This window comes from Larus michahellis, chromosome 9 (genome assembly GCF_964199755.1).
Source record: "Larus michahellis chromosome 9, bLarMic1.1, whole genome shotgun sequence".
NCBI classification, from domain to species: domain Eukaryota; kingdom Metazoa; phylum Chordata; class Aves; order Charadriiformes; family Laridae; genus Larus; species Larus michahellis.
This window is the reverse complement of record NC_133904.1, coordinates 37,482,635-37,505,623: the sequence shown is the minus strand read 5'-3', so window position 1 is coordinate 37,505,623 and position 22,989 is coordinate 37,482,635. Positions and strand designations below refer to the sequence as shown.

Sequence of the window (22,989 nt, the reverse complement as noted above, 5' to 3'; positions counted from 1 at the left end):
GCCTGTCATTGAAGTAACCAACTCTGCCAACCTGTGCCTTCGGAGGGCGAGGGCAAAGCTCGCTTGCGGAGCGGGGGCGGGCGTCGCCGGGGAGCTCGGTGGCCCCTGCAGGGTGTCGCTCCCCGGCGACCCCCGCCCCCGCTCCGCAAGCGCTTCTGCAGGTGCCCAGCTGCCCTCCTGCATCCGAACCGCGTAGGTCCCGCTCCCGCGCACCCTCCGCACCCCCCAGCCCCGCCGTGCTCCATCAGCCGAATGCCGGCAGATTTCCCTCTCGGTGGGGTGCAGAAAATGATTTTCCCCCTCCTTCTTTTTTTTTTATGGCCTCCAAAGCAACCTCTGCCTTTCGGGAATGGCACCTCCTCTCTAACCCGCCTGGAGGCCGAGGGAGAGGGAGAGGGAAAGACCGGGATGGCGCTGCCGCCCGGGTACCCCGCCGGTCCCCGGCCACCCTCCCGCCGCTTGGCTGCATCCAGCCCCGGAGCATCGCGGAAGGAGGAGGGGGGCGAAAACGGGTTTCACTTCCGCCTGGCTGCAGGAACCACAAGCCCCCAGAATATATTAGAATAATAATAATAGAAAGGTCCCCCCACACACACTCCTTGAAAAGAAGGGGTGGAGGGAGGAGGGGGGAGAAAAAAAATAATACAAGAGGCTCCCGGCAGGCAGATCAATGTGGAGCCGGTAAGGCGCTGCGACCGGCCCGCCAGCATCCCGCCGGCAGTCGCGGCCGCAGCCGGGAGGACGAGCGCAGCCTCCCCAGCGCGGAAGAGGCCAAAGAGAAGGTCTGTCCTTTGCTTTTTTACCTTGCGTGCCCAGGCACAGCTCTGTCCTGGGTGGAAAGGGAAAGGCAAGCACCTTGCAACCTGCTTCCCCAGCCTACAGCCAGCCAGCCGCAGCAACAAAGCCCAGCCAGGGGGTCCGTGTGAGGCTGCAGGTTGGGAGGGACTGGGGAGAGCCCCTGAGCTGTTTGTCAGTTTCCCAGTTCTCCTTGATAGTTTCCAAATCGGTGCCTTCAAACCACCCCAAACCCTCTCTTCCTGTTGTGGGGGGATCTGGTTAGTGTGAGGCTCCGGGGAGCGTTGTCTCTATGGAAAACGTCCCGGCATGTGCCTGGTGGTGCCGGTTGGGCCTGGCTGCTGTGGGGAGGAGCAGGGTGCCGGCTGCTGGCTGCCTCTGGCTGGAAGGCACCGGGAGCCTGGCCGGGTACAGGAGGGGAGGGTGCGAGGCCAAGGGATCTGCAGCTCCTCGTGGTGAGCCACCATGAGCCGGGCTGCTTGCCCTCTGGGACAAGTTCATTCCCATGCCAGATGTACCTTAAGTGAGTTCCCCTTCTGATATCTTAAGATCAGATTAAACATTTCGCAGCTTTTCCCTTGCTGTTATTTTTAATCTGAAGATTCAGTGGGACGGTCTTTGCATGAGTCACTTCCAGACTCAGAGGAAGAGAATAATTGGAATGGGCTCCCTTTGAAGCCAAACCCAGCCTAAAATTCCTCGTGTTGCCAGTGATGTAATCCATTGGCCTGTCTAACCATTCCTGGGTTAGAGCTAATGCCCTAGTTTAAGGGAACACCATCAAGCTGGCTGAGGAGTTTAAGAGATTGGTAGTGGTGAACAGAATATTAGAAATGGAGATGAGCACTGTGAGCTTCTGCTGAAACAAGACTCAAGGTTAAATTAGCCCCCCTCCCCTTGGGTCAGGTGCAAAGCTCCCCTTTGCCATTGTTACAGTCACTTCAGTGCAGCATTTCGGTTTTCCTTTTCGGCAAACTCTGGGCACACTCTGTCTGACAGAGATAGTGAGCACTGAGATTGCGTAAAAACTTTGTTGCAGCAAAGTCACTAACACTGAGAGAGATCCTGGCAGGGATGACTTACTAGCTGCTGGAACACATACCGTCTTTTTTTCCTTTTTTTTTAAGAAGTAACTGCTCTAACAAAGTATTGTACTCCCACTTGTAAATAGTTTTCTTCTCAAAGGTGAAACTTGTGGTCTGTATGTCTTCAAGTAATTCTCATTTGAGTGAGAATTGTCAGGATCATACAAAAACTCAGTTAGGATAAGTGTATCTTAACTGAGAAAATAAATGTGTTGACTGCTATGATCTCCGGTATATGTTTTAAAAGTTAGAGAGGCTGACAAGCTGAATGGGTAGGGCTGTTCCAATAGCTCTTACGTTGAAGGTAGCTTCTTAACTAGGGATCATAAATGTGCTGAATCTGTTTATATTTATCTTCATTTGCCTTTTAAAATTTATGCTTGATGTCTAAGAGAGCTGAACACCTTGAATTCCAGAGTACTTTGATGCCTCAAACGTGTATATTGGTAGCTGAGCCTTGTACTTTGGAAGTCTTGCCAGAAGCCTGCTCAATTTAATAGTACTTAGATGTATAGCAATGTGTAAGGGAAGGGATTTGCTTACAGCCACTGCAAGATTGTGGAAAAGACCCTGGCCTATCACTGCCATGTGGCTGCACTTCCTCTGCCCATTCCTTTCCTCTTGCCCCTTTTTGGCCAGCCACAAGTGTGATAGCTAGAGCTGTTTAGGAGTTACTTGCCCTCCTTTCTTAACTTTTTACAGAAACTACGGTTATGAAAGGGAAGAGAAAGTGCAAGTTGTTCAGTCTACATAGACTTACAGAAATGAAAGTATGGCTCAGAAGAAATAAAGAAGCTGTGAGATAATGCAGGATGAGAGCTCTTTTGTGAAAAAATAAAAAACAACTCTTCCATCTGTCATCTTGCTTATTTCCTTCCACGAAATCTGAAAGTTTGTTGAAAACAATTTAGAAGTTCATGTTCTGGAGCATGTGAATTAGGCTCCTGAATTATATCTGAGAGAGTGAAGTGACTTACCAGTGGTCCCACAGTGACAGTTTTGGCTAGCATCCAGCTGGTGTGTGAGAGATGGTGTGGTTAGTTGCAAAGAGTTTTAATAGTGGGCTATAGAGCACAGTTATCCTTTTATTTGTGACTGTGCAGAAAAAGGGAAATAATTTTCTTTCATCCTGCTTCCCTTTGAATAACTTCTCCTGAGGTCCCTTCTGCCTGTGATGTGACTAGAATTTGTGGTGGAGACAGGATGTAACTATCGCTTCTTGGTTGGCTGGAGAGGAAAGCCCTGCTTTACCCTAGTTAGGTGGTTATGTAGATCTGCTGCTGCAATATGGTTAACAGCTGTGACAGCATGGTTAAGTCTAACTCAGCAATATATCTTTTGTGTAAACTGAGTCTTGCAAAGGTAATCATCAGTTCAGAGTCAGTTACTCTCAATGTGAACCTGGGGTTTATATCACATAGGCATTTGCCTTAGGACAGAGAAAGCTGCACAGTAGGTAGGAGTAACAGTAATGAAGTTTTAGCTTTGGATTATATTGTTCATTACAAAGACATCACAATAAGTGAGAGGTGTTCTGCCTGCTAATGAAATACAGTCCTGCAGGCAAAAGCACAGCGTAGTGCTGAACAGTATAGGACAGGTAGAGCCATCCCTCTGCCATGAGGCAGCAGTGATCCAGAGTCCATTGCGACGTGTGAATCTTTCTCCATCTGCTTTCTGATGTAGATGTTTGAATTACAGAGATTTCATCGTGGTCTTTAAAAGTTATGATAACAACCCTGTTCCACCTCCCCCCAAACTCCTACCAGCAGCGGCAATGTTACTTGAATGGTATTGTATGGACTTCTCTTTTAAACTGGGTTTAGTCTACAGAAGCCAAGGAAATCTGAATATTTATCTGCATTAGCAGAATGGCATTAAATCCAAAATCCTTAGCTGCCGTGAATATTTATTTGTATCTTATCTGGCTTCAAACTGCATCTCTGGCCAATTGCCATTCCTGAAGGTTATTTTCACAGAGGTTTTGAAGTGGGTGCTCACACTGATACACCTCCAGATTTCACGTTCCCTGATATTTTTAAGCATGTTGTCAGTAGCCGGCAAAACAACTAAGTGAAAACAGACAGTCAGTGAAGAAGGTATGGGCCCAAAAATACCTTTGGGCATCAATAGATATCACTTTAAATCATCAGAACATAACTATTCTAGTATATGTAAGTACTCCCAGTCTCTCATAGTGCTCTCTAAGATTAAGTGAGTGCTTTACAGTTGTCATCCGAATTGAAGCCTTAGCCCTTCAGATAAATTGAGATGCATTTTGAGACCATATAGGATTTTTTCTTCTGATTTTTTTCCCCAGTAATCTTTCTTCCACTGCGTCATGTTCTAGAAGGTTTCACAATGGAACCAGCCGTTCATAGTCACAGGGTCCTGGTCCGTTAAGCAGAGCAGGATATGTGTAGTATCTCCCTGAACACATTGAGGCCGTGGTGGAGGAAGTCTTCATAGAGTGCACCGGAGATGGTTTCTGAGTGTAAAGCTTTCCAGTGCGGATGCTGACTGTTGTGGGTATTTTGTGGGCAGTGTTATCATTCATCTTAGCTGAGCACCAGCAGTCTGCCTCCATTCTTGGTCAGTGCAGAGGGTCAGCTTAAGTGTTATAAACGTGTATCAATATTTACCAAGGCACTATGGTATGGTCCCAAATATAGCCAGGAAGAATCATAGAATAATTTAAGATGGAAGTGACATATGGAGGTTATTTAGTCCAACCTTGCTGCTCAAAGCAGGGCCAATTTATAGCAGGTTACTCAGGACTTGATTCAGTCAAAAAATGGAGATCTCACAGCCTGTCTGGTGACATTTCAGTGTTTGACCATCCTCATGAAAATAGGTTATATCTAATCAGAATTCCCCATGTTTCAGTTTGTACCTGTTACCTTTCACTCTACACCTCTTGGAAGAGTCTAGCTCCATCTTTTCTATACCTTCTTGTTAGATACAGATATATAGATACATACATTTATATATAGAGAGAGCGAGGCTAGAAGAGATGTGAAAGGGGCCTTTTTTTAGATGCTGCTGGTTTCAGGCAGCCTTACAGTTTTTTCTGTATTCTGTTTTTTTTTTCTCTAATTAGACCTTGGTGAGACAGGGTTTTGGAGCCAGTGGTAGTAGTGCGAGAGCTAATGTAGTGCGCTAAGATCTTTGTGTGATTTGCTCTGATGTGAAGTTAAGATTGGCACAGCTATAGCCTTGCTCTAAACCCATCTAGTGATACCACAGAGTCTCCTAAATCCTGCCCTCAAATCCAGCATTATGTGACAGACTGTGGGCTGTATTACAGGATTGATTAAGAGCTGAATTAACAAGTCGCCTTTCACCTGTGGGGGTTTCTGTGAGCGTCTTGCAGTTTCAAGTGCTTGAAAGCCATTTGTTGGCATGTTTTCCCCCTAAGGGATTAATTTGATATTTGGAATGGATCCATCCCGTAATATTTATATGGCGTTAGACATTTCCTTCCCTGATACTGCACTGTCCGAGTGTGCCCCAAGCAAAGTCACAGACCAGTGTCAGCAGTTTTCCAAACTTCAAACCTTGGATACTATCAACTGGCAGCATATTTTGCAAGGCGCCTTGTGATCGTGAGCATCAAACACTGCAGAAGTGGTATGTTTCTGTGGGAAAGGGAAAGGTATGGATCACATGTCACTGGCGCCTCCAGAACAAGAGCTTTGGAACATGTGTCAGACAAAGCAGAGTAGAGATGAAACCGCGTAGAAGATAAAACCTCCTTTGTAGGTGAAATAATGGATAATGTCTCTCCCTAATACAGCTTTTGTGAGTGTTGAAATTGAGAAGTTTAGACTTACTTTTCCTCATGCCTCCCATCTCCTGGATCACTGCTCCTTTTCTATAATGTTGTTGTTAGGTTGTTTGGAGTTCATTAATGAAGTATTTTCCAATAGGCTCAAGCAGGTTAATGCACTTTGACCTACACATGATGATGTATTAAAAACCAGTTAAACACTGATTGAATTTTCAGTAATAATTTCTGTTCTAGTCCTTAATGGCTAATTTATGTAGAGGTTAGCAGAGAGCAATAATCAAATAGTGTATCTTACATAATAAGACAGAGGATCAGCTGGAAAAACTGACCTGCTGTCTGGCAGTTGGTGTGGACTTGTTATTTTTATGGAAGCATAAGAACTGCCATATTAGAGTAGGTCTGAAGGTCACCTGCTCTGCTGTTCTAGCCTGATGTGGCTCGTCCTGGGTGGCCCAGGGGACAGCATAAAGACCATACCTAGGAACTTGAGGGCTAGTCCATTTCCCTACATTATAGCTCTTTTTTTGCCTTCAGAGATCAGCACATAGTTTAATATGTTTTTCAGAAGTTCATAATTATAAATTTATGAACAATTTCCAGCAGCAGTGATATTAAATCCTCGAATAGGCTACCTAGGGAAGCTGCGGCATCTCCACTCCTGATTTTTGGGAGTAAGAAAGCAAGTATTACCAAGGATATAAGTATTCAAGTGGGGGACTCAGGTCTGCACCGTCAGCTGAGAGCTTCCATTTCCCACACACGTGGGAACTCCTGCATGCCTGCAGGACAACCTCTCCTCCTTGCCCATCTCCCAGCTCTTGCCGTCAAAAACATCACTTTCATCCCATCTGTGGGTGCATTTGCAACACAGGGCTGGTCAGGCAGAGCTGAGGCTGGGACACCTCGGTTAAGTAGATGTGAGCAGCGCTGGTAACAGGAAGGGTTAGCATGGAGGTGTCCTGGGTGCCAACTTGCTAGGATTCTTTGGTGGGCTGTATTTGTATGCATTTCTAATCCCTTTTTGAATCTTGTTAGGTTCTTGGTCTGGATGACTGCCAGGTTGATGAGTTCTAGGTTTTAGTTATCTATGGTGTAGGCAGAAAACATATCATATTGCTTTAATCTGCCCACTTCATAGTGGAAGTCATGGTTCTGTAGCCCGATGAAGCACTGATGTAAGGGCACACTGCAGCAAGCTGGAGAAACATGTTTCTTTCATGGTGATATTGGCAAACAAAGAGAAGCTAAGCAAAGCATGGGAGAGGCTACCATTTCCCTCTTCCAGGATACTGAGGTAGTTACACAAATGCATTAAAATATGAGGTAGAGCAGTGGGAAAAGATACGCATAGAAAACCCAGTGATAATTCCGTTGAACTCAACAGGAGGTCTTGCGCTTCAGTTTTGCTCCACACATAACCTTTAATGTATCTCATCAATCCTTCTGTTGCACGAGGGCCTCATCAAAGTTTGATTAACTCTTTTGAGGAAAACGGTTTATTGCTGAGAAATGGTGAATCAAATCGTTCTTGTTAAATTAAAAGTCAGGAAGAGCCCAAAACCAAACAAGGCAGTAAGATCTCTGACCTCTGGAAGAAGCTCTGGAAAGGCTGTCACAGAAACAACCTTCTCTGCGCATCTGCACAAGCTCCTGCAGTAGGGACTTACAGACCGGTTTGGTCACTCTGTCCAATACACATTGGCAGGACAAACTTCTCCAAGAAAGAGCATTGTAAATAGAGGAAGATATCAATTTAGTGCTGAGATCACAGGACTATAATCAGCTGATTTGGATTCTGTCCCTGACTCTCCCGTTGCCTTGCTGTGAGAGGCTGGATTATTCAGATAGCCTCCCTGCACTTTGCCTGTACCAGGTAGAAAATTATTTTTATTTATCTCTTTGAGATCTTTGTAAAAAGGATGCTAAGTATCATCCTCAGTCTTTGCGAAGAGAGCTAGAGGCAAATAATACAAAAGCTCCGTAAGTGCAGCACATTTTGGCCTGACAGATATGTAACTACCATTTCACTGGAACTCCTTAATAGATGCAAGGACTGAAATGGAATATCCTCCTCCTTCATATTCAGAAGGCACTCCAGGCAACTGCCTGCCCAGCCGGTTGTCCACCACAGAGTGCACTGGGAGAGCACATGCCTGCGACAGATGACAGGAGGTTTCGTCACAGTGTGGGATTTCATTTCTGCCATATCACCCGCAAATCGTGGCAACCGTGTGACAAATGGGACAGGAGCCTTACGCCTATATTCTAGGGTTTTCCCATAGGATCAAAGAAGCTGTCCATTTCCACTTTCAGGTTATTGCTTATATTATTAATTAATGAAGGGTTGAGATAAAGAGGTCACTTGTTTTTGCACCTCTTTGATTTTTATCAGGGGAAAAATTATACCTTTAAGAACTGTTTATTTTAAGATGTTTGCTCTGCTAACAGCTAATGACGTTTACCGCTGATCTCCTCAGCTGTGGCTGGAATATCTTTGGCTCTGAGCCTGCACAGGAAGAATAAGGGAATAATAAACTGAAGGGCTGTTTTTTGGGGATTTTTGCCTATTGTTTGTTTTCTTCATGATGTGTTTGGTTCTTGTTTCCATGAGAAAACTCTAGGTAACCACAGAACTGAGGAAATTCTAGAATCTTGGGAACTGACAAATGAAAGATGAGAAACGTAAGGGAGAGGAGATTTGCAGGCAAGAAACTGTTTATGTTTTTACAGAACATTCAGGGCTTGCCTGCAGTGCTTTAGCTACAGTGTATTTTTTTTCTGTAGACCACCCCAATTTGGCTGCTTAACAGAATCTAAAAAGAATAAATTAGATATTAGAGATAATTTTAAAATAATACTTTTATGGCCATCATCCCAGCTCTATGGCTGCAAATATCCAGCACAAATGCAGCGTAGTATCTTTATGTAGTGTTTTACTGGAATGTTTGTGTTTGTCATCTTCCCTTCTCTCATTCTAACTCTGATGAGTGTGAGAAGTCTTAGCACTGACAAGAGGGGATGACACCTCCCCTCCAGCAAGTGTAACCACCTCTCTGTATCTGCTCGCCTTCTGGAACCACTTACAGGGAGACACCTGCAACAGTGGAAAGTTCTTTCCCCAAAGGTAGTGTCAAGAAACGCTGCTAGATTTACATTTCTCTCTGTTAAAAAATGCTGAGTATTGAGCAGTGGGTCTTTTCAGTGGGCTATGTTCCAGCGGCAAGGTTGCAAATTCTCATTTGGTATAATTTTTAGAACTTCCATTCCCAGAAGTATCTGATTGGAAGGAATTTTTTTGTTTGTTTTGAGTGAAAATTGAAATTCTCGAAGCTCAACAGTTCTGAAAAACAAGCCCTAAGCAGCTCCACTTGAGATTACGTAGGGAACCAGCTTTGAGTCCCTGTCCCTGGTGTTTTTTCCTATTTCATCTGTCAATCACAAAATCCTCAGCCTTCCTCTGAACTCCTCATTCAAGAAGGGACACTCATAATTCAGTGGAGTCCAGTGACCTTGTGACCCAAAACATCCTCCGGTTTATTCAAAACCTTTCCCTAATTCCAAAATGTTTCTAGAGAACTGGTCATTTTCAAGCAGTTCATTTAGAATAAAATGTGTTGAGCAAAATACAGAAATAATTATTTGCTTTCAGTGCCCAGATATGGCTTCTTGAATTTTACAGTCAAGCTCAAGAACTATTGATATTTATTCAAGTAAGATGATGAGATGACTTATTTTCAGTTGGCAATTAATACATTGGCTTTAGGGAATGAAAACTGTGTTACATGAGAAACAAGAACAGCAACATCAACAAAAGATTTTCGTCTGTTCCTTCTGCCAGTTTGTGTTGTGTGTAAATCTGTAATTCTCAGCTGCCTCACCATCACCCATGTCTGGAATCTGGGGTGTGCCTGTGGTGTGGGGCGACTTGCCTTTGCTAGCTCTTTGTCAGGCTTGTTTCAGAGAACAGCGTAGGAAACTAAGGGCTTGTTTAGCCTGCCAAGATCCGTTCTAGTGAATCCATGGTGCTGTCATGCCTAGGTTTTTGCATTTTTGACTTGGAAGGAGGCTAACCATCTATTTGAAACCCTGCAGATTTTTAATACCAGTCTTTGCTTCAGAAGTTCCCATCATGGAGATCTCAAGGGGGATCCAAGCAGGTGAAACCATGATGGCAATTTTGTGCACTGATAAGGAAGAGGTACATGGGCACACGATATCTGTGTGGATTGGTTTAGCTCCTTTTCCCCACTTTTTAAGAAGTGAACTCTGCCCTTCTGTGCTTTTCTTGCAGAGAGCTTGTGAGGCAGTCGGCAATCTCTCAATTAATGCCCTTCCTGTTTTTTGATAAACTGACTTCTTCTCATACGTTTTTCCAGATTTAATTTGACTGATGTGTGTGATGAGTAGAGTTGAAACATTCTCTTGATGGTTAATAACCAGCTGGAAAAAAACCTCAGTTTCGCGTCCCTGTTCAAGGGGCACAAAGTATGAACTACAAAAGGATGGCGAAGTCATATTTTCAGAAATTAATTATTAATTAATTAATTCAGAAATCTGAATTTATTCAGCCAAGAAGAGAGACATCTAAACACACAAAGCTTTGTTCATTATTAATGTTAAGATACCAAACACACATTCTGTGAAACACCTTATTTAAAGGGGAACTTACCTATGTTTACTAGAAAGGGCAAAACATCTCATAAGAGATTGCATATAGTATCATAAGTCGCCATCTGAACTTCTCTCTGGACAATCCAGGCCTTGGCTGCTTTTTACTTAACTGAGGCTGAAATTAGGAATGGGGTGAAGTTTTGCCTCTTTTGAAATCAGGACAGTCTTATTTTTGAATGCAGGTAAGCAGGTGGATTTCATGCTATTTTTAAAGAATTTGAAACACAGCTTCTAATTTTCTGTTTGGAATTTGTTCTGGTTCTCAGTGAGAGAGTCAAGTTGGATAACAATGGATATACCACTTGTGCTTACAGGCAATTACAGCTGCAATTGATTGCACACAAAATTAGAAGCAATTTAATAAAACAAAGTTTAATTTTAAGAACTCCAGGTCATTTGTCCAGAAGTGTTTTAATGCATATGAACAAGGACTGTTCATTTCCTTTCGTTGTGTGTCCGAAGTTTGAGTAAGGTGCTTGTGGAGTGCAAGTTGTTACAAAGGAGATGGATTTCTTTGTTGCTTGATTTGCTTGTGAAATACATTTTATGTAATAAAGCACTGATTACCTAAATTAGAAAATGAAAACAATGCTGTTGTCTCATTTGGTAGGAAGCAGAGATTGTGTGGACAACTGAAAGCTTGCTTAAAGGCAATCTGTGACCCACTCCGTACTATTCTTATGCTAATTTGAGAATGGGTATCCCGGGCACCATCTGCTGTCCCTGAGGTCCTGGCCTTGGGCATTCAAAATTGGTTTGCTTTATTAATGCTAGGCCATCCAGAACAGCAGCGGTGCATTTGTTAGAGTCTATGAAATCAGAAGTTCCAATTGTAAGCATACAGAGATAATTGTCACTTTTAATAATACACTCAAACAGGATAGCTACCACTTCTTCCAACCTCTTAGGCAAAGATGCCATCTTTCAAACTGTAGTTACCTTCAGCAAATCCAACAAAGGCCTCTCGGGCTTTTCAGGGAGATGGGTTTTACTTCCTTGGAAGGTCATTTCATTATATACAGGATGGATTTATTGGCTGGCTCAGCGTTTTAACTTTTGTAAATGCCCCCTAGAGAAACAGAGGAGTGTCTTGGTGTGAATCAAAATTAATAAACAGGACATACGATGTGATTATTTTTAGAGGGGCTAAAGGGATGGGGTATCAAATATCCTCAACTAGTCTAATTAAACCAGTTGAAGTTTAGAGGACGCCGGGCATCGCTTTTGCCTAAGCTTATTGGCAGAACAAATGGCTACAATCTCAGTTGTATCTTAATAAAGTCTCCTCTAATGATGATTCTGTTTGTGCTTATTAGCTATATAGTTCTTTCGGTGTCTGTGGCTCTAATTAGAAAGCAATTCCTCCTTCTGTTCGAGCATCTAAGTACTTAGATTGCTCATTATCAAGTACCCATGAGATAAAAGTCAGGATAGTTCAACTGGTAGCCAGCAAGCTAGGTCTGTCTGACCTGCTGCCTTGGGTCTGTGGTCTTGAAAGAGTCAGAGCACATGAAGCTCAGAAACTGCATGTCTCTTCCTTCATCCGTGTCAGCAGCGCCGGGCAGCTCCTGAGCTGACACCCAGTCTCCAGCCTTTTGTAGAAAATAGCATCTTGGCTTCCGTTTTACAGGTGAGGAAAGTGAGGCATTGCTAATACTGTGTCTTGGGTGCCCAGGCCCGATCAGCACTGGGAGCGTTAAGGCTGTGCCAGATTGAGCCCCAGACTGTGAGTATAAGGGGAACTGAAGATGTTAGGGGTGTGGGGAAACAGTGAGGCGATGGTAAAGCAGTGTGACAGGCAGAGGTCTCAGCTGATGTCAAGCTTTTTGTGGTTTCCTGGTGAAAGAGCATTTTATGGTGGAATGGGAAAGGAACAGGTTGCCTAAGGCCGTTGGGTGACCCAGTAGAGTGTAATTTTGGGTTTGTGAGTCTGACTCTCCTGATCTCTCCATTTCAATATAACATGTGTGCAGAATTTATTTACGGTGTCCTCTGTGATGAAAAAGAATAGCCAACAAACCAATCATCCCCAGTTACCTAAATAAGCAACATACAGCCAACAGGGAGAACAACTTTCAGTAGCTGGTTTTGTCCCCTCCCTTGCCTCCAGAGCTTTCTGTTGTTTCTTTCAGTTATGGGAGAAGGAGACAAGCACTCCGGGGCCAGGGAAAATGAGAGTTAATTACACTGTGGAAGGGGATTGTTGCACAATGCTAGTTCTTTCCCATCCCTGTCTCAAGTGCTTGAGACTACAACAAAGCAAACAGAGGTGTTCTTCAGTACCATCCTTTGCTTATTCTGGAAGCACTGGAACTAGAAAGTTGAACCACTTTCCCTTAAATGAAAATAATGAGAAGGCTTCTCTTTGGTCTCTGCATTCATGTTAAGTTGTGCCAAGGTCAAGTGAAATTCAGCTGAAGTGGGTCTAATATTACATATACATTTCAGAAAAGAGAATAATATTTTAACAGTGTATGTATGCACTCTTTAAAGTTCTAGATTAATCTGTATTTCAAAAAAATTAAAAAGCAGTAGTTTTTGCTTTGGTATCCTTGCTGTAAAAACTAGAAGGAAGACATGCATAGAGGAGAAAATATTTGTATCTGGAGGACTAAGTCGAACAGTGGGATATGAAAGTTTGTTCTAGAAATCACTCCGGGTAATATTCACCCTTGAATCCATCTCCCTCACTTTCTGGGATTACTTAGGCGTCACTCTTGCATTTGGCACGTGGAAACGAGTCCTTGTTTAAGAGAATGCTGGTGCAAAACAGAGTTGAAGAAAGGGGAGATGTGGCATTCTACAAAATAACGAGGTGGAAGCTGACAAGAACGTCCCCGTTGGCTCTTCTCAACTGAGGTGCTGAACTTGTACTGAGATCTGAGTACGTAAGACATACTTCCAGATTGCTGATTACTCTTAAATTTCTCCGCGATTGAGCATGATCAACTTCTTGTAAAGTAGGGCACTTACTGGCAGGAGATAGATACATTGTTAGGCTGTTAGCAGGGGCTGCCACTCCACTGTTGTGTGGTCAGCTGCCCAAATTCATGTTGTTCAGCATGTAGGTGCACCTGCTTATGAATGTGGCCCTATAGTCGCATATGTAGAGCTAGTGCAAGCACTGAACCAGGTATTAGAGGTTAAAGGTCCCTCATCAGTCAGGGCAATTTCATCTCACATCAGGGACTAGTATTTGAATCTTGTCACATTTCAGCTCAGTACAATAATCACTGAGTTTGCATGTCCTGATGGAAAGACTCCCATTTAAATGTGGATGATGCTTCACAATGATTCTGTGACATTAAGACACTGGAGTAGGTTTGTTTTCAACTATTGTGGTTTAACCCCAGCCATCAGCTAAGCACCATGCAGTCGCTTGCTCGCTCCCCTCCCCCTTGCCTCAGTGGGATGGGGCAAAGAATCAGAAGAGTAAAAGGGAGAAAACTTGTGGGCTGAGACAGAGGCAGTTGAATAGGTAAAGCAAAAGCCATACCAGCTAGCAAAGCAAAACAAGGAATTCATTCACTACTTCCCATGGGCCGGCAGGTGTTCAGCCATCCCCAGGAAAGTGGGGCTCCATCACGTGTAACGGTTACTTGGGAAGACAAACACTATCACTCTGAACATCCTCCCCTTCCTTATTCTTCCCCCAGTTTTATTGCTAAGCATGACATCGTATGGGATGGAACATCCCTTTGGTCAGTTGGGATCAGCTGTCCCGGCTGTGTCCCCTCCCAACTCTATGTGCCCCCCCAGCCCACTCGCTGGTGGGGCGGTGTGAGCAGCAGAAAAGGCCTTGACTGTGCAAACACTGCTCAGCAATAATGGAAACATCCCTGGGTCATCAACACTGTTTCCAGCACAAATCCAGCCCCATACCAGCTACTGTGGAGAAAATTAGCTCTATCCGAGCCAAAACCAGCACACCAACTCATTGTAGAAGGCACTGAAATACTGAAACCTCAAAAAGCGCCATGAAGCAAAATAATTGTCTTCTTTCAGATCTTGTATGTGCTACCTTCAGCTCACACACAGCTGGGACTGAAGAGTGTCTGCAGGGGGTGTTTATTTAAATGCGCAGCAGAGAGGATTTAAAGAAATGCTTATTATCATCTGGGATGCACATCTTCAGTGCTTGACCAAAAAAATCTGCTCTGCCTGCACCTTGCTGATGCCTGTACCCAGATAATTATAGCAGTACATGGTCTGCAATAGTAAACCATTCAAGTTAAGTTCTGGTGATCCCAACTTACTCTTCTCTTGTCAGATACTAAGCTGACAGGGTTGACTGAACACTTCTGAAATACGTTTTTAGTTTCTTCCCTTGAAATAACATGTGCCATTCCATTGGAAGACAATTGACAGCAACAGCTAGGTTCTGATGAGTGAGGGAAATCAGAAATTTCCAGAAGCGACTATTGTTAGAAATCAGGAGTTGGTGCCTGCACACATCAGTGCTGTGTTCCTCGTGTTTTCCATTGTTGGCTGGATAGGAAACATAGTCCTGTTAGCATGCTGGTGCTTACGTGAGGCGTAGGGATATCTGTCAAAATCTATTGAGGTGGTTTGGAAAGTTGTGAAATAACATTCCTGCAAAGGACACAGAAGCTCTTGGAGAGACTACAGGGGTGCTAGACAGCCTTTCAAGCCTTTATCACAGCCTGGCAGTCTCCATCTTCAAGAAGGCCACACTTACACACAAACAGCGAGGGAAAGTTTGTGTCCAAAGAAGTTAAAAAAAGATTGTGAGGAGAGATATATTCAGAGATGGCAGGACTGCAATGGGCAAGTCTTGGTTCTTCTGTGCAAGTCTCTCTAGTGACAGCTTTAGTTAGGGATAGCGTAATTATTTGCTTTTGGAATGCCTAATATTGTTTCCTTCAAGCTGAGTTAACTTAACTTACTGCCACAGCATATTTCATTCATTCCTTTGTCAGCAACTACTGGATGTCTTCTGTTCTTATTATGGGAAGGACAGTTGGGAAGGCCAGAGGACAAGGATGGCTCTCAGAGACACAGGATGCTGACAGTGGCTCAGCTTTGGTCTTGATTATCTTTGTGTCTCTGACTTGATCTAAACTGAGCCGGTTACTTTTTTCCTAGGTATGTGTTTTAAGATGCTGAGATATCAGTGTTACACAAGTATTTTGTAAAACAGACCTTCTCTTCTTCTCCCTAAACATGGTGACGTTTGCTGATGCTTGGTGCTGGGGATCAGCTGGGGATCAAAGCCTCGTGGTTAACCAGGGACTGGCACTAAGAAGTTAGAACTTGTTCTTGCACCCATTTTCAGACTTAACGTACAGTTAGATATGGTGGATGGGCTCTGGAAGCTATTAATTATAACTGCAGTGGGAGTACCTCCGCCCTACCTTGTGAAACCAGCAAAAGTGAGCAAAAGTGCTTCTAACAGAGTACCTGAGCTGAGCATACCTGGCCAGGTTGGGATGACTGTTGTCTGGAAAACATGAGCTACAGAAAGTTCTCCCCAGTCACCAGCTCTTCCCAGAATTCTTGTGAGCACTCACTTTCTACCTGCAGATAAAAAATCTTTAACCATTAAAAAACATCTTGTGGCATGATTTACATCCTTCCATTTGTGCAGTCATGGTTCTTTTCTAAGCAAAAAGAGAAAACATTTTAGCAGAAGATAGGGGAGGAAGAAAGCGGAATAAAACAATAATAGCAAAGGAGATGGGAAGAGCAAGATTCCTGTTTTCCTCCTGCTGGTTCTGTTCATCTCCTGGTGCTGCTGGGACACCTTCCGCTTACAGGCCCCTACTACATGTGCTCAGCAAGAACTCTCTCAGCTCTGCAGCTCTGTGTTTGTACGAGGCAACTGATTTGCAAGGCCTAATTTAAACTGGTAGATCAAAATGCTTGCAGCTCTGCATGTGCTTCCTCAGGAGAAAGGAATGTTTTCTCATTCCTGTCTTACTTCATATTTCACAGCTGCAGTTTGTCTTGTTTTCCCCTGCCTAAGGCCCAGCAAGTGTGGCAATGCACAAGGGTTTAAAGTACTATTTATTTTAGGGCATTGAAGCCTTCTTTGAAAAGCTGTGTATGTTTAGTTTGTTTTACTAGGGACTCTAATAAGAGTAGCATGGGGAGTTTGCAGGGAGAAAAAGGGGGCAGTAAGTATGCATATCTCTTCCAAAAATGCGTTATATAAAGATAGGCCTCTCAAATTATCTTAAACAGGATGGATTGTGATGATCTTTGCTCCTGCATTCATTTTTCTTTCGCAGTGGCTGTACATCCCACTTTCTCCACCTTAGTGTAACTCACCCTCCACTTGCACTGATAGCTGAATGTCCTTAAGTTATCCAACACAGGTGAAAGCTGTAGGAAAATTAACTCCCATTAACTTCAGTAGGAACACGATTAGTCCTCAGCTGCACCATCTCCAGCCAAAATTGGTTATGGTGTGGGAAGTGAAGCATTGATAAACAGCTACCAAGTCCTGATCCCTGGCCTGTGGTCCTCTGCATCATCCTGGCAATAGTATGTTGCTGCTCTACTTCTTGAAAAAGGAGGTAAACTTATACCTTGGAAGAATAACTTGGAAACAGCTATGATGGGTCTTGAAAGCTTTCAGCCTGGTAATTATTTGAGTGTCTCAACCATCTTGTATTCCAGGGTGATCTAGCAGCATCTTATTTTTTGGTCAGGCTACTGCTGAGCAGTGCTGTCTTACAGACATTGATGTGCTGCCAGCAAAAGGGTGCAAGGACATGACTTGCCCCATTAAATGAGAGGTGTCACTTTTGAATCATAAGGGAGGAGGTGGAAGTGTGACCTTCCTGCCAGCTTGAGATCCCGAGAAGGTTTTATTTGATTATTTCCAAGCTTTTATTTGATTATTTCCACCAATAGGTGCATCATCTTGCTTTCCCTCTTTTCCCAGAAAAGAATTCAACAGCATAACTCAAAGAATGTGGCAAGGCTTAAATGTATAAATATATGTGAAAAACTCTCTCTCTCTAGAATCATTTGCATTTTTTTAATTCAAGGGCAAACTTGAAAGTCCATCCATAGTGTGCCACTTACCAGCCTCTCTGATGTCTGGTAGTCTTTTATCAGCTTAGGCCTAGTTTGTCCTGCTATATGTGGGAGTGATGGAGGAGTAAGTTGTTTTAGACATGCTGGTGTAATGTGATATATACAATTAATATTTTGTTTCCTCATCTCCCACCCTCAAAATGAGTAAGATACAAAGCTAAGGCTTGCCTTAAGCCTTCCCCAGAGCTTTGGTAATGTTTGGATCAGGGCATCCCAAAGAGCCAGGCTTCAGGCTACTTGATTATCCCATCCTGAACCTGGGGAGACGTTGATGGATTTGGTAGAGCCTTGATGTCTCTCTCATACAGCTAAAGGGCACAAAGTGTTCTGCAGTATCTCAAGCTGCGTGGAGTGTGACAATTCCAGCAATGTAAGAGGTTTCCTCTGAAAGACACTTTGTAAGTCCAAGTGCAGATGTGCTTGGTTATTGAATGTAGGTGTCCCCTTTGTGATAATTGGGAGAGACTGGGTAACAGACTAAGTCTGTTCAACAGCATACACAAGGGGAGAAAACATTTCCAATACCTTTGTGGCATGGAAGAAACCCGTACAAGAAAACATGCTTCTAATGGGGAAGTGCACCGTTATTCACTTCTATGAAAATTATCATCAGTCCGATGAGGTTGTATATTTTTCCTAAAATCCTAGCTCCAGAAGTCAGGTGATTTATGGGAAGACTCCGTGTTTTCATTTAGAAGAAAGTTTCTAGTTCTCCTTGCTGTGAAGGGGAAAAAAAGGGAAGGCTTGAATACATAGCTGCAAAAGGCAGAAACACCATAAGGCAAATAAAATGTATAATATCTAAAACCATCTTGTTTTCTAAGCCAATCTCATTATTTTTTAGGACCTGAGTAATGATTTTGAATGCCCAGGTTGGCTTTGGAGACAAGAGACCTGATTTTCACAGGTGCTAAGCACTTTACTCCAGCTGTCACACCTATAAAAATCACCCATTAAAATCATGCCTGGGGTCCAGTAGTCAGCTGTACACAGCTGAGGGGTGGAGAGAAGAAACACAGATAGTATGGCATGTACAGAGCTTTACCGTACCTGGGATATGTCATGGTAAATGTGAACTATATTAAGCAACGTTGTCTTCTCTGAGGCAGAAAAAGAAATAACAGTAGGGGCTTCTTCATATAGTCTTTTTGGTGTTTTATAATATAAAATATTAATTCAAAAATATTATGAACTAGTTACGAAATCAGCATAGCTGAGATTTACATCTAAGGAACAAATTAGGTTAAAGGGAGGGGGAAGTAGAGAAAAACACACGATAGCAGAGAGAAGCCAGAAAGGATTTTTCTCTAAGGAAATATCCTAAAGAAAAACTGTGCAAATTGGTAATTTTGCCTTCATTTGAAAGAAGGGGTGAGTGGATACTGGGCTTTGTCTCCATTAGGACTTTGCACCATCTCACAGTGTTATTTTACTACAAATTTTGCTGTTCTGAGGTTTTACTTAAGGCCTCAGCTCTTAGATTCAGGGGATACTCTCGGCATCCCTTAAGGAAGTAATTTCCTGTGTTCCCCATCCATGGAAGAGTGAGTGGAAATCTGAGCCAGATGCATGTTAATGAGGAGATGCCTTCTCTGTCCCCAAGCCCAAGGTTGCTGTTTGTGTGTATTTATTTTGAGGCCTTGCTTTTGCTTCTAAAGTGCTGGGGGTTAGTGATATTCCAGCTTTTACCCCAAGGGCACTGATTGAACCTGGCTGTACTCTTCCCAGTGGAGTTTACCTCATTTAGCAATCTCAAGGTCAGGACCGCAGTGCTGCATCTCTGCTAGACTTTAATCTGAGGGTAACAATATCCCTGTAAATGCACTTTTTTGCTCTTTTTGCAGTGAAGTCAGGCTTTTTTGAAAGTTCAGGTTCAAGGCCAGCAAATTACCAGAAATAATAGAAGTACTCAGAGCTTTGAACATGTTGTAGTTTTAAAATAACCTAAAATTTTATAACAGGAATGAAAGGGGAGAAATTGCCCGACAAAATTTTGTGAATCTGTTTGTTTGTTTTGGGGCTTTTTTGCAGGTAAATCTGGCATGAAGCATATGATTCTGCGTTCAAGTTACTGGCAACAAATTAACAAATCATATGCTCAGTCTTTACTTTGAGATATCTTTTATATTTAAAAGATGCTATAAAGAAGTTCTTTTTCCAGCAGTTTCTCTGGGCTTTGCAGGTCTTTTGATGGGGAAGGAAGATGACTTGGTTTTTGAGTGAGATGGTGAAAGTTGTGTGTATGAATAGCAGTAAAGAAAGGAGAGTCCTTAACTTGAGTGCTTGATACGTATTCTACCTGCTCATTTTTCCAATAAATGTATACACATCAAAGACAGAAGTCCCTCTGTGAACAGCACTGAGCCAAACCTTCCTAACAGAGTGCTCTGAATGAGCTCCTTTCATTCCACAATTCTAATTGTGCTTTTCAGTGAAATAAGCTGGTATTTCCACCTACGTGTTCTCCTGTTATAGGAGGCCGTTCTCTGTCTGCTGGGGATCTTCCTGAATGCAGCGGGTACACAAAATCCCTCTCCCTGCAAATCAAAAAAAGAGCTCAGTTTTGTACAATGTAGTGGTAGCTGGCAGATGAAGCCACAGAAAGAGAAAAGTATTCTTTTTTCTGTATAAAGGGGCTTAAAGTGGGTTAATTAACACTGACCCCATTTAAAGGGATGGCTTATGTGCCTGCTTGAGGGAGGGGAAGTTAGAATCTCACATGTGTTGGTGGAAATCTCTCTTTCAGTGTGTTTGTAGCCTGGTGCTGGGCTGAACAGGCAATGAAGCCTGACAAATCAAGCAGCTGTTTGCCCCACAATGAGCCAGCTGGTTTGAAATCCAGGCTGTGTCGCGGAGTCCCTTGCATATTCAAAACCAGGGTGTATTTGCTCCTTTAATTAGTGTTTCCCCTGGTCCTTGGAATATGGGTTTGTGACAGGGGGCTTGTTAAGAGAAGATCAAGAAAGATTTCCTGCTTTCCCAGTCTCTCTGAAGGGGAGAGGAGGAGGAGGAGGAGGACAGCTGGGGACCACTCACTGCATGGGAGGGTTGCCATGTGGCTAAGGCTGAGTTTCGGTGATGGAAGAGGGGATGGAGGGAATCTGCTCCTGCTCATGGCAGACAGGGTTTGTGTCAAACCAGTATTGTGCATTTTGAGCTGAACTACAGCAATGTTTAAACTTGAGGGAGGATTCTGGCATGGCTGCAGTTTGGAAATGTGGCCTTTAGGACTTTAAACTTTTCCTTGGACCCATCTCTCAGACGTGTGGAGGAGGCTATGACCATCTTGGTGGTTATGTCTGTAGTGTGAGGGTCCAGCCTGTGTGATCCCAGCAGAGATCCCACACAGATGGGCCCTCCACCAGCTCCAGGAGTGAGAGGGAGACCTCCCGTGTGACTAATGTAGCTCCTGTTAAATGACTGACTTAGCTGAACTCTGATGATTCAGTTGTCTTTTGCCCTTGCAGGTCTTTTCCTGATGAGGTAACACAGTGTTCATAGCCTTGCTGATAAGCCCTTGGCACTTAAGAGCACAATGAAGGAATTTACCTGATGCACCCAATCTCCACAGGGGATATTGCCTCTTGGTACCCTTTATCAGTGACTTCTCCTGGTGATATAATCAGGGAGCTGCTGGTATTGAAGTATTATTAGTAACACTGAGAGCTGTCAGATCACTTAGGGTGGATTTGCTTTCCGTCTTACTGTGTAGGAGAGGCAAGGCAAACCCTGCATTTCCAGGGAAACAAAAGGTATTAAACTTCCAGTAAAGCTTCTTTTTAAAATGAACAACGATAAATTAGCAAACTGCTGAGTGGGGTCATTTGTTCCATGGAAGAAAAGCATTGATCCCCCCAAGATTCACCTTTTTTTTTTTTTTTTGCTCATTTCAGCAGTATAATTGGAAACGGATTAAACTGTGACTCAGTTTAACCCTTTGTTTGTAGGGATGGTGTTAGGAAAAATCCAAATGCGAAGAAAATGGAAATTGGTATTTAGTATCTCAAAAAAGTGCAGTGAATTAGCAACAGTTTGCTAATTTTTCATATTATTATTGCCTGCTTTAAAGTTTGCAGAGAAATAGAGAAGTAGGTCTGAAGACTCGTTAGAAAAACTGATCCTTTCCTTCTCTATTTTACCTTGAGAGAGAAAGGGGAAATTCAAACTGAATAAAGGTCACGGATAACAGCTGGAAGACCTTATTGAATACAAAGCAATGGGTTGGACTGTAAGAGTTATCTGCCAAGAGGTGTCTTCAAGCAAAACCACACAGTAGGATTTGAAGAAATAGAAAAATTTTACCAGTGCTAACAGTTTTGGTAGCTCTGAAGCAAAGACAATGTGGAGGGCAGTCAGGTGTGAGGCTTTTAGGCTGTAGCATCTGCTCTTTGAGAGGATCCCCTTTTGCATAAAATAATGCGTGATGAAAAAAGGTATAGTAGGGAGGCAGGATGAGGCTGTTTGTCTGCCCAGAAACTTCAGACCTTCTTGGAAGTGGCACTGAAGTAAGCAAGAGCATGGCAGATCACCTTCCTCTCTGCTGCATTGGATGCTGAAAAGAAATTGTACGTGTTGTTTAATTAATTAAGTTCCCAAGCTGTGTAATAGTATGTTTGCTGGAGAGATGCTTTAATGGCACCACAAAGTATCCTTGAGCAAATTAAAAGGACATTACTTTGAAAGGTAACTGCTCTGAGCCACAGAGGAACTTTGGGGAAATGCCTGGGATGTCTCAGGCAGAAAGACATATCTTTGTTATCAGGAGGATAGTCCATGCTCCTGGGCATCCACTGAGACAGGAAGAGATCTGTCATTCCCAGGAGAACCTTATAATGTGGCTTTTGGTGGAGAATTCTGCCCCCAGCCCTCCAGAGGGGAAATTGGTGAAGTTCACAAGACTCCACTGCTCGGAGATCAGACAGCAATCCTCCCTGCACCCTCAGGAAAATCCATATACACACTGTCTTGTGGACCTGAACCCAGCAAACCCAGTGAGATGATTCCCACTGCTTTTGGTAGCTTTGGAGTGGACCTGTAAATGCTTTGTTGCCTTATTTAGGGCTTTTAGGGACAGCAAACTGGGGTGGAGACTATAAAAATGTCAGTCAGGCATCCTGTGGCTCCCTTCTTCCCATCTTTCTATGTTTTCTTCCCATGGGATTTTCATTTCCCTTCGTCCAGGACCTTGTTTTCTGGACAGATGACCTCCTGCAAATCCACTCTGGTTAGTGGTGTGAAGGGAAGTTCCCAGACTGACTCCTTAGGGTTGTGGACTCTCCTCTGCCTTAGCCCTAATGACTCCTCTCACACCTAGATGCTGGCCACGCTAGCACGGTGTTTTGGGCCTGAATTTGGATGTGAATTTGGATGTGAATTTGCCTATGTAGAAAAGCACTTGAATCAGACCTTTGGCTCAAGATTCCTTGAGGATGGAAAACACAGCCAGCTCCCAGAGCCAGAGGGGGTTTTGCCAGGACACTTGGTGCTTTGGATCAGCCCACGGGTGAGGTGTGAAGCTCCAGGAGAGGCTGGCAGTTGGTGCTGGGGCAAATTAAAGCTCATTTCTTTCTGCTTGGCCCTCTG

At 43.5% G+C, this 22,989-nt stretch overlaps 1 protein-coding gene across 2 annotated transcripts in view; it reads left to right on the top strand.

The window, feature by feature from the left end:
• The first annotated feature begins 498 nt into the window (after positions 1–498).
• Positions 499–22,989, top strand: part of PAK3 (p21 (RAC1) activated kinase 3) — a 149,881-nt gene continuing 127,390 nt past the window's right edge. For both annotated transcript variants that reach the window (XM_074602081.1, XM_074602082.1), the window contains exon 1: positions 499–782. The gene's annotated coding sequence lies outside the window, so the exon portion shown is untranslated. The remainder of the gene's footprint in view (positions 783–22,989) is intronic.